At 40.3% G+C, this 12,416-nt stretch overlaps 1 protein-coding gene across 1 annotated transcript in view; it reads left to right on the top strand.

The window, feature by feature from the left end:
- Nucleotides 1–89: 89 nt before the first annotated feature.
- PAPPA2 (pappalysin 2) overlaps nucleotides 90–12,416 on the top strand; it is a 578,240-nt gene continuing 565,913 nt past the window's right edge. The window contains exon 1 of the mRNA XM_074389559.1: nucleotides 90–352. The gene's annotated coding sequence lies outside the window, so the exon portion shown is untranslated. The remainder of the gene's footprint in view (nucleotides 353–12,416) is intronic.

Genomic DNA, 12,416 nt, shown 5'->3' with positions numbered 1-12,416 from the left:
TGAATGATAGAGGCGATGGAGTGGTTTCAAAGACGCTGATGTAGGGGGAGAAACCCTCAAAAACCGGCTGCGCACGCGCGCGCCGGGCGTGGACACTCACGGGTTAGCCTGGGTATCCGCCCCAAGCGGAGAATATCCGCGCAGGCGCGGAGTCGCCGTATCACGCATGCGCGCGAACGTACCGCGTTCGGGAACGGGAAGGAGCTGTGTCTGTCTCCTGAGGGGTGGGCAGGTGCTTCCGAAGCGCGGAAAGAAGGTGCTGTAAGCTGGAGACGCACGGAAAGAACCCAGAAGCTTCGAGCGGTTGCAAACAGCACTGCATTGAGCCAACGCCTCTCCTGCTCTACTGAAGGTGATTCCACAGCTTTGTGAGGAATAAGTTAAGATTGAAGTCAATGAAGTTTTCTGCAAATTGCAAACATTGTAGTAGGTGTTACCAATTTTATTAGTTCGACCACGACTTCGCTCCTGTATTTTGAAAAGCTCTTTGCCACATTGAACATAACAATAATGGGGGAAAACAGATTTTACTCAATCTGATATAATTCTAGCACGAAACAAGGAAACCTGGCATTTAATACCACCCGAAAATATACCATTTCTGGTAGGCTTTTTTAGAATATTGAAATTAGATTATAGGTGGGCGCAGTGGCTCACGTCTGTAATCCCAGCACTTTAAAGAGGTCGAGGGGAGAGGATTCACCTGAGCCTAGGAGTTGGAGACCTGCCTGGGCAACGCAGTGAAAACTCGTCTCTCCAAAAAGTACAAAAAATTAGCTGGGCATGATGGGAGCAGGCCTGTAGTCCCAGCTACTCGGGAGGCTGACGTGGGAGAACTACCTGAGATGGGGAGGTTGAGACTGTAGGGAGCGGGATCACACCACTGCCCTCCAGCCTGTGGGACAGAGACCCTGTCTCACAAAAAAAGAAAAAAAAATTTATTTGCCACATTGTAAGGGAAGTTAGAAACAACTAAACTGTGTGATTTTATCCTTTTCAATTCAATCATTCTATGATTCTTAGATATTTATTTGGGAATAAAGTATTGTGAAAATTCTCATGACTTAGTAAACTGTGCATATTCAAGGAGGTAAAGGAAGACAAAAGTTTTTAAAATTTTTTTAAATGAGAATTACATAATTGTTTTTAAACCATTGTCCTTGGCTGCAAAGATCAGTAACAAGGTAACACCAGTGAGAGACTGGACAGGAAGTTGCTGGGCAGATGTTTTTACGGAAGTATTTTTTATGTAAGATTGTGACTTTTGGCTGGGTGCCGTGGCTCGCACCCATAATCCCAGCACTTTGAGAGACCAAGATGAGTGGATCACCTGAGGTCAGGAGTTTGAGACCAACCTAGCGAATATAGTGAAACCCTGTCTCTACTAAAAATACAAAAATCAGCTAGGTGTGGTGGCACACACCTGTAATCCCAGCTACTCAAGAGGCTGAGGCAGGAGAATCGCTTGAACCCAGGAAGTGGAGGTTGCAGTGAGCCAAGATGACACCACTGCACTCCAGCCTGGGTGACAGAGCAAGACTGTCTAAAAAAAAAAAAAAAGTGGTTTTTGCAGTTTTTTGTGATAGTTTTTGTCGTCAGGTGTGCAAGCATGAGACCACTCTCTTTGTGACCTCTGAATCTATTTTTCAGGGCTTTAAAAAATGTATATTAGTGACTCCCCTGCTTTTGTTTAAGAGTTGGGGCTGGAATGCAGCGGCTATTCACAGGCAAGACTGTAGCCCAGTACAGCCCCCAAGTTCCTGAGCTCAAGCAGTCATCCTGCCTCAGCCTCCCAAGTAGCTGGGACTGCAGGTGTGTACCACTGAGCCCATGTAATTACATTTTGATTATGACAGCTTGAACAGAAATAAGGCATTAAGTGGGGTAAAAACAATAATGTTTTAAAGGTTAGTTTTTCAGGAGATTAATCTTTCAGAAGAGGTGGGAAATTAGGAACAAAGAGACTGGGGAAAAAAGGCAGTTCAAGCATAAATGATAAGATTCTAGATTAGGATGGTAACAAAGAAAGTAAGGGAGTATTCTGAGAAAAATACTAAGGAGCTGATAGAATAAAGTGTAATTACTCTCTGTAAAACTGCCTTTACCATCCTTCAAAGTATGACCCATATCTGTGGTATTCATCACTGTCTATTTCAGTTTATAAAAATGATAAAAAACAAACAAGTGACTCCAAACATGACTTCTGAGATAACAGTAACATAATGACAGGATTGGAGGTGTCCAGTAGATGACTTAGTTCTGAATTAATGTGGAATGAAAAAAACTCAAGGAGTAGGCAGTGGTTGAAAACACAAGGTTAAGTAAGGCACAGGAGAAAGTGTAGCACATGAGAGACATTTGGAATTTAGTAAAGGCGTAGTATATCACCATCAAATACTTATTAAGGACCTATTATTTGCTAAACATAGTGCTACCCCCATGATTCTCAAACATTGGTGCCCAGAAGAATCATCTAGAGAGCTTGTTAAAAACCAGATTTCTGAGCTTCATCCTATGAATATGCATTTGTGCCAGCACCCAGGTGAATCTGAGGCAAGTGACTAACACTTTGAAAACACCGTGATTGACTGGGTGTGGTGGCTCATGCCTATAATCCCAGCACTTTGAGAGGCTGAGGTAGGTGGATCACTTGAGGTTAGGAGTTTTGAGACCAGCCTGGCTGGCATGGTGAAACTCCTGACTACTAAAAAAAAAAACACACACACAAAAATTAGCCGGGCAGGGTGGCATACACCTGTAGTCCTAGCTACTTGGGAGGCTGAGGCAGGAGAATTGCTTAAACCCAGGAAACCCAGGAAGTAGAGGCTGCAGTGAGTGACATTGTGCCAGCCTGGATGACAGAGCAAAACTCTGAAAGAGAGACAGAGTGAGAGAGAGAAAGAGAGAGAGAGAGAGAGAAAGAAAGAAAGAAAAGAAAGGAAAAAAAAGAGGAAGGGAAGGAAGAAGAAAGGAAGAAAGAAAGAGAAAGAAGAAAGCAAGCAAGCACAACACTGTGCTGTGATTGATAATGTAGGAATGTGAAAGGTTTTTCCTTCCAGGCTGGGCATGGTGGCTTACACCTGTAATACCAGCACTTTGAGAGGCCAAGGTTGGTGGGTCACTTGAGGGCAGGAGTTTGAGACTAGCCTGGCTAAAATGGTAAAATCCCATCTCTGCTAAAAATAAAATTAGGCCAGGCGCGGTGGCTCAAGCCTGTAATCCCAGCACTTTGGGAGGCCGAGGCGGGTGGATCACGAGGTCGAGAGATGGAGACCATCCTGGTCAACATGGTGAAACCCCGTCTCTACTAAAAATACAAAAAATTAGCTGGGCATGGTGGCGCGTGCCTGTAATCCTAGCTACTCAGGAGGCTGAGGCAGGAGAATTGCCTGAACCCGGGAGGCAGAGGTTGCGGTGAGCCGAGATCGCGCCATTGCACTCCAGCCTGGGTAACAAGAGCGAAACTCCGTCTCAAAAAATAAATAAATAAATAAAAATAAAAATAAAATAAAATAAAATTAACCGGGCGTGGTGGCACATGCCTGCAATCCCAGCGACTTGAGAGGCTGAGACAGGATAATCACTTGAACCCGGGAGGTGGAGGTGGCAGTGAGCCGAGATTGTGTCATGGCACTCCAGCCTGGGCAACAGAGTGAGACTTCCTCTTAAAAAAAAAAAAATTTCAAGTTGCTTATTCTGAGGACTGCTGTGATTTGAATGTACCCGCCTTCCCCCCCACACACAAAACACATGTTAAATGTAATTGCCATTGTAATAGTGTTGAGGGTCGAGACCTTCAAGAGGCGATTAGGTCATGAGGACTACTGTCAGTTATTGCAGGAGTGGGTTCCTAATAACTGGGTACGTTTGGCTACCATCTTGCCTCTCTGTCTCTCAAATTACCCCATCTGTGGTATTTTGTTATAGCCGCAGAAATTGGGCTAAGATGAGAGGAAATAGTATGACCCCAACTGAGAAGTCTCAGGGAAGAAAAAAATCATCAGTGCTTGGTATTACCTCTTTGGAACGTATTGTTTTATAAAATCTAAATTCATAAAAGGAAGCTAAGAGTATGTGATGCAATAGAATTTCCTTTTTGTACCAGATAAATGTACTGCTGAATACATAAATGTAGTGACTGAAAGTACCCAGTCCTTACTCATTTCTACGGACAAGATCTTCTGGGAAAGCAGAAGAAGAAAAGAGGAAGCATAGCGAAACATACACAACACACAAAAAGGAAGACAACTCAGGAGAAGTAACAAATAGGAGAAGAAAACAAGAAAAAACGAAAGTCAATGTAAAATGAAAACAAACCCACATAGTTAAAAGAATACCATCATGTTGCTAAATATAAAGCACAAAAATGACAAAAGAAAATCCAGTCTTCTAGCAAAAACACTGATACTGTCTAATGGAGTGAAGATGGAATAAAATTGCTAAGCAAATTGAACTTCCCAGGCATTATTTCCAAGGTGTCTTATACAAACTTATTTTAGGAAGATAAGGCTGCTGGTTTCTGTCTACAGATAACCCTGCCCTTTGTAACAGGTTCCTGACTCACCTGCAGGGTTTACTACCTGTTTGCCCAGATTGCTGTATAACCAAATACCTGAGTGAACAATAGTTTCCTATTAAGTTTTGTTATTAATGTGGTTGCCCTGTTAAATTAGTAATGTGAAGTAAACTGAAGATGGCATTTAAAAAGCCAAACTAGGCCTGGTGCAGTGGCTCACACCTGTTAATCCCAGCACTTTGGGAGGCCGAGGCAGGTGGATCATAAGGTCAGAAGTTCGAGACCACCCTGGCCAACATAGTGAAACCTTGTCTCTACTAAAAATACAAAAATTATCTGGGTATGGTGGCACGCACCTATAGTCCCAGCTATTCAGGAGGCTGAGGCAGGAGAATTGCTTGAACCTGGGAGGGGGAGGTTGTGGTGAGCTGAGCTCGTGCCATTATACTCCAGCCTGAGTACCAGAGCAAGACTTGTCTCAACACACACACACACACACACACACACACACACACACACACACACTAAACTGAAGGCCAGGCACAGTGGCTCATGTCTGTAATCCCAGCAGCACTTTGGGAGGCTGAGGTGGAAGGATTGATTGAGGCCAGGAGTTCAAGATCAGCCTGGGCAACATAGTGAGATCCCATCTCTACACAAAAAGTTAAAAATTAGCTGGGTGTGGTGACACATGACTTTAGTCCTGGCTTCTCAGGAGTTGAAACGAGAAGATTGCATGAGTTTAGGAATTGAAGGCTATAGTGAACTATGATCACTCCACTACACTCAGGTGTGGCTGATAGAATATATATATTTTTTAAAGCTCAAGATTAGAAACATTGACTGGAAAAATAATAGTTTTATAAATGACAAATGAGTACATGTTTACAAAGATACAGGAAGGTTTAGATCCACGTAAAGATTATAAGCCAAAACAAAATGTGGTCTAATGAATTCTGAAAGAGCAGATCATTTGGGGTGTCATCATGAGGTGGTATTAAAGGGCAGAGGGAAAAAAATCACCTCACATTGAACTATAGGAGAAAATGTTACAAGTCTTCTGCTCCATGGATTTGACCACCTGTGCATGCAAAGGAATATAAAGTGATCTGGAAAACTGGATATAGTTGGAATCAAGAAATGTTTTAAATAGTGCATTGTCCATTGTAATTTGCATCAAGACTCCTTCCTATGTGGTGAGTGATATTTTTCTGCCTAGTGCCCTGAATAGTGAGTAAATAATAGCACCTCTAATGCCCACTCCTTTCACTCTTGAAGTTATTTTTATACTATGTAATATGAAATCACATAAGTTCATAGTCAACAAGATAGAACAAAATCATGAAATGATGAAATATAATATGTGTACTATGTGGAAAAGGAGGAAAGAGTCCAGTGTTGCTGAGAGACAAAGAGATTCTGAACTAACTTGAGTTCACAGCATGAATCCTGTGCTAACTTGAGTTCACAGCATCAATCCTATACAGGTTGAGGATCTGTTACCTGAAATGCTTGGGACCAGAAGTGTTTCAGATTTTTCTGGATTTTGGAATATTTACATTACATGTACCAGCTGAGCATCCCAAATCCAAAAATCTGAAATCCAAAATGCTCCAATAAGCATTTCCTTTGAGTGTCATGTCAGTGCTCAAAAATTTTGGATGTTCTGATTTATGTCCAACCTATAGTACTTTATGGGTGTGGTTGTGTATAATCATGCCAAAAAGATTGAGTGTTCTTTACATAAGCAACTTGGAAGTTTCATGATAAGAAATTCAACTGATGGCAAAGAGAAATGATGTATACAAGTTTGGTTTAGGGATGAATCATGGTTATCAGAAGGAATGAGTTTCAATGTGATGAATAATACTCAGATGGCCTTCCAACTCAATCCTCCTGGACTCATGCCCAAGTTCTCAGAAAAGAAGCCTGCAATAAAAGAATTATACCCCTAAATTATATAAGAAACGGTATGCTGAAGTACCACTAAATTGTGAACTTGTGAATAAACAACACTGAACGAAAAATGGATAGTATTTGGATACAGTAATTTTGATTAGATGTATATAACAGCTTGGAAGAAAAGTTAGTTTGTGGGGCATATTTTTAACCTTTGAGGGTGATGTGAAATAAAACAAGCTTTCCTCTGGCAATGATTCCTCTTATTCTCTGAATCAGTATGGTAATTCTTATCTTTATCATTTGCCTTATTCAGGTACAGTAGATGTCTTTTATCACACCATAAGTCGTCCCTTACACAGAAGCTTGAGCATCAACCGTTAAACCAGTTTATCAACTGTATTTGCATTTATCACTTTGTCGTGAGATAGTAGAAACTGGTGTCTCACCTTCAGTTTGGAAAACATAAGTCAAAGCAATAAAGCTGATGGCCAAAATCTTGGCACTCCACCCCATGTTCAACAACTGAGGGTTGCCTTGCCAAATCTGGATCATCTCTGTTTGATGTTACTTTAAATGATACAAGAGCACATTTTGGTTTTCAATCAGTTGAACCATTGTCACAAGTAAAAATTGCTTGTCATGCACCGTTCCTCATTCTTTATTTGCTGTATACCACTCTCAGATACTTCGTTTGTACCAAGATGTAAGTAGATATTGATAATACCTCTGAAGAAACTATAAGCTAAATTCAGTGTTGGCATCCTCTGCGGTGCCAACCACACTGTATTACTTTTCTGTTGTTGCCATAACAAATTACTGCTCATTTAAGAGAAACCTCAATAGTAACAAAATCTGCTGATAACCTGATCTTGGACTACCAGTCTTGAGAACTGTGAGAAAATAAATTTCTTGTGTTTAAACCACCTAGTCTGTGGTATTTTATTATGGCAGCCTAGCAAACTAGCACAGGTAGCCAAGAGCCATTTTTGACAGTAGCTTTTACAATTTGAATAGAGGTCTTATTCAACAAAACTGTAAAATTACATGTTCCATTTGTTTTACTAATGTGAAATGTATCTTTCTCAGAAAGACACACATAGATCGTGGTGTCTTGGACTTTCTTGAGAACAATATTTAGTCACAGTTAATTTCCATTTTTTCCTCATGAGAAGAGAATGCATAATCAATGAATGTTGTGGTGAGAATTATGGGGATTTTGGCTAAATGTCCTAAAATAATCAGTAAAAAAAAAAAAGAGAGACATATTAACAACATTAAGAACAATAAAAATTAAACCCCCACCTGTCAAAGACAAAGGCCAGCATAAGAAGACAAACCAAGCCAGGTGCAGTGCCACACATCTTTAGTCCCAGGTACTCAGGTGGTGAGAATTATGGAGAATTTGGCTGAATGTCCTAAAATAATCTCTAAGAAAATGATGGACATGTTTAACAACATTAATAACAACAAAAATTAAACCCCCATGTGTCAAAGACAAAGTCCAGCATAAAAAGGCAAACCAAGCCAGGTGCAGTGGTACACATCTTTAGTCACAGGTACCAAGGACACTGAGGCAGGAGGATCCCTTGAATCCAGGAGCTCATTCAATCAGGGCAGCATAGTGGGATGCCGTGTCAGGGGAAAAAAAAAAAAAAAAAAAGACAAATGATAAGCTTTGTGTAAGATTTTGCAGTAAATGAGAAGGACAAACCCTAGGCTTTATGTAGTGCACATCGATTGTGTTTTGGCCCCCATCATCCATTTGCCTTACTTCTGGTAGCATTTGAGTAGCTGTGCTCTTTCTTATTTTTCTTTCCATGTGGTTCTGAAGAGCCCAAAACTCCAGGCTAAAGTGCGGCGTATAATCCAGTTTTAAACCAGTGAATCACATTCACAATACCTTTCTCAGAGATTGGTTCAAGGATGGGCAAATGATTCAAGAAAGAGAAACTTGTGGGTTGTTTTGTTTTGTTTCATTTTTCTCATTGGATCTGAAGCATAAGAGATATTCCTATTGGGATTCAAACTGTTTCTACCATCTTCCTACCATCTTACTATCATGTGGAACCCATGAATGAGACTCACACAAAGGAAAGCAGAGTTAAGAAATGGAGATGACTGGATACAGTGGCTCACGCCTGTAATCCCAGCACTTTGGGAAGCCTAGGAGGGTGGATCACCTGAGGTCAGGAGTTCGAGACCAGCCTGGGCAACATGGTGAAACCCCATCTCTACTAAAAATACAAAAATTAGCCGGTAAAAATACAAAAATTAGTCCCAGCTACTTGGGAGGCTGAAGCAGAAGCATTGCTTGAACCCGGGAGGCAGAGGTTGCAGTGAGCCGAGATGGTGCCACTGCACTCTAACCTGGATAACAGAGCAGGATTCTGTCTTGGGGGAAAAAAAAAAAGGAATGGAGAGAAATGAAATTCTGACCACATAATTTCAGCCTTGAATCCAGCCATTTCTGGTCTTAGCGCTATCCGAAAATATAAAGTTACATAAGCAATAAATTCCTTAACTGCTGTCTTTGCATTTATTATTATAATTGTCAGTATCTTTCAGTTCAGCTCAAAGTGTTGATTTTGATGACTTTGTCTTTACTGGTTTATTCCTAGCATCTGGGAAAGTATCTGGTATATAAAGGGCAGGGTTAATGTATTTTTACTGCATAGATGCTGAATTAATATACTCTCATGTTTTAAAAGTGCCTTAAAAACTAATCCAACTTTCTATGTAATTTTGACTTTTCTTTACAACATTATGAGGTTATTTTTTAGTCTAGAGTGAATGCATGACTCACTGCGAACTCACTAGTATCCTCTTAATATCATGACTCCATATTTTTGGTGGGTGATACCATTTGATACACTTCCAAACACCCCCATAGCAACTGATGTTTCAAAAATACACTAAAAAGACGTATTTTCATCTGTGTCAGATCACATACTATATATCTTGGATCAGAAGCCCCAGTAACAATCTGCTATGGAGATCCTGTGTGCCTTCTTACTTAGGAGTCAGCACAGCCTCTAGATTGACGTTTGTTCATTCTTTCATTCATTCATGTATGCAGTCAATATATCCTTAATCTATTGCTGCATAACAAACATTCATAAGCTTAGAGGCTTAAATAACATCCACTTATTTAATTCATGACTCTACAGTTTGGTAATTTCTTCTGAGCTCAGATGGGAAAATCTGCAGGTCTCACTGGGACTCCCTTCTATGTTTGTAATCTGCTGCTGGATTGGCTGGAGGCTAATGGGTCTACAAGGACTTAAACTGTAAGAGCCGCAACCTGCTCCATGTGGTGTCTCATCATTTTATCCTGAGTATTAACTTAAGGTTAATCATAAAACCTGAAACCCTTAGGATTGGGATGTCACAGGATATGCAATAGCAAGATAAATTACTAGGGAGACTGTGGAATAAAAGTCAAATCCAGACTTAAATAAGGAGAAACTTTATTCGAAATAATTATTGCAGGGAGAAAAAAGCAGTAGGAAAAATGCTTTGACCACAGGTCTACAAGGGACTTGAGATTTAGGCAAAAAGAGTTTTCCTTTTATAGGGAGTAAACAAAGCTAGAAAGAAACAGGTATGGAGAAGTGAGGCAAATGGGTGATGTGATATACCAGATATATCAGAGACTATTTTATCTGGAGGCCTGTTTATTCTCAGGAGGGACTGTATGCTGTTTCAGGAAAATGGTGGGGCAAAATTTAGGGGTCTGGAGAAAGGAGAGCGTTTAACCAAAATTTTGTTAAGGGGCATTTTGTTCCAAATGATCAAAATTTTCCAAAATGTGCCAAGGAGAGAAGTTAGCCAAAATTTTGTTAAGGGGTTATTTTGTTCCAAATGATCAAAATTTTCTTCCTTCTGTACAGAGGCTAGACTTGCCTCATGGTCTATGTGTCCTGGTCATCAGAAAACATGATTTAGAGTGTTATAGCCCTTGTAGAATTTGTCTAGCAAGTTTAGAAAACGATTCAAGGAGACTGGAACTTTGACAATGTTCAGAAATAGGAAGGTATGGCTGGCTTGGCTTTTATGCTGAAACTTTTACTACAGGCCTGGAAATTATGACAGCTGAAGTCTGAATAGATCCATATCAGTGCTTCCCAGGCTTCCTTTCAAATACAAGGAGTTTGTTAACATTACTTACTTTTTGCTTGAAGCCATGCTTTCCACTTTTTTTTTTTTTTTTTTTTTTTTTTTTAGTTTTCAGTTTTTGAGGCTTTCTTTTTTGTCTTTTTAAGACAAATCTTGCTGTGTTGCTCAGGCTGATGTACAGTGCCTGTTGACAGATACAATCATAGTGCAACACATACGGCTTTGAACTCCTGCTTTCAAGCAGTCCTCCTGCCTTAGCTTCCCCACTAGCTGAAACTATAGGCATGCACCTCTTGGGCCTGACTCTTTCTACCTTTAAAACATTTTTCTTGTAAGCCAAGTACCCAAAAACTTGTTCACCTTCTGGTTTCAGCTCTGAAGTGTAAAGAGCTTGGAAGGCATCACTCTTGTCCTTACAAGAAAAAAAAGCTATTTTGGCATTCTACTACATTCATCAAATAGAGCTGACCCTTGAACAACACAGGTTTGAAGGATCCACTTATGCATGGATTTTTTTCAACCAAACGTGTTTGGAAAATATATTATTCACCAAATATGAAACGTGAGTACTTGAGAGCTGAAAAATACAGTATTCACCAGATATGAAACCCAGGTACAAGAGGGCTGAATTTTCCTATATGTGGGTTATATAGGGCAGACTGCACGACTTCAGTGTTTGTAGATTTTGGTATACGTGTGGCTTCTGGAACCATTCCCCTGTGACATGGTTATGCTTTGTGTCCCTACCAAAAATCTCATCTTGAATTATAATTTCCAGGTAAGGGAGAGTCCTGGTGGGAAGTGACTGGATCTTGTGGGTGGTTTCCCTCATGCAGTTCTTGTGGTAGTGAGGGAGTTCTCATGAGATTTGATGGTTTTATAAGTTGCAGTTTCCCCTGGGCTTCTTTCTGTCTCCTGCCACCTTGTGAAGAAGGTGCCTGCTTCCCCTTGCACCATGATGTAAGTTTCCTGAGGTCTCCCCAGCCATGCTGAAATGTGAGTCAATTAAATCTCTTTTGTTTATAAATTACACAGTCTCAGGTAGTATCTTTATAGCTATGTGAAAAGGGACTAATGCATCCTGAGAATACCAAGGAACAACTCCATTTAAACAATTATGTATTTATGTAACAATTAAGTGTGCCATGCACTATCTCATATCCTGAGGATGAATAGTAAAGAGGATTGTTTCCATCCTCAGGAAGAGTTCATTCTAGTTGGAGAAACAAACAGTGTATATATTTACAGGAGATCTTTAAATATTAGGGAAATCGGCTCTTTGTGAATTGCAAATAATTTTTCTTGTTCCATAGAGAGCATTCTTGTCTTGTTACTGATTTTATTGAAAATGCTTCTACAGTTTTTTCTTTATACTGTGTATATGCCTTTTGTTGTAGGTTTCAAATTAAAGCTGTTTGTTTCCAAGCTGTAGGTTTTCTTTTCTTTTCTCTTTTCTTTTTTCTTTTCTTTTCTCTTCTTTTCTTTTCTTTTTTCGACAGAGTTTTGTTCTTGTTGCCCAGGCAGGAGTGCAATGGCATGATCTTGGCTCACCACAACCTCTGCCTCCCAGGTTCAAGCAATTATCCTGCCTCTCAGCCTCTCAAGTAGCTGGGATTACAGGCATGCACCACCATGCCCGGCTAATTTTATGTTTTTAGTACAGACAGGGTTTCTCTGTGTTGGTTAGGCTGGTCTCGAACTCCCGACCTCAGGTGATCTGCCTGTCTTAGCTTCCCAAAGTGCTGGGATTACAAGTGTGAGCCCCCATGCCCCGCCAGCTGTAGGATTTTCTATCAAGAATAAGAGATGTATATGCCAAAGGCTTTTCTGCTTATAATTTATCATATTTTATAATCTGTTAATTTAGTCAATTACATCTTTT

Source organism: Saimiri boliviensis, chromosome 19 (genome assembly GCF_048565385.1).
Source record: "Saimiri boliviensis isolate mSaiBol1 chromosome 19, mSaiBol1.pri, whole genome shotgun sequence".
NCBI classification, from domain to species: domain Eukaryota; kingdom Metazoa; phylum Chordata; class Mammalia; order Primates; family Cebidae; genus Saimiri; species Saimiri boliviensis.
The sequence above is the reverse complement of the archived record's forward strand: the minus strand, read 5'-3'. Positions and strand labels throughout refer to the sequence as shown.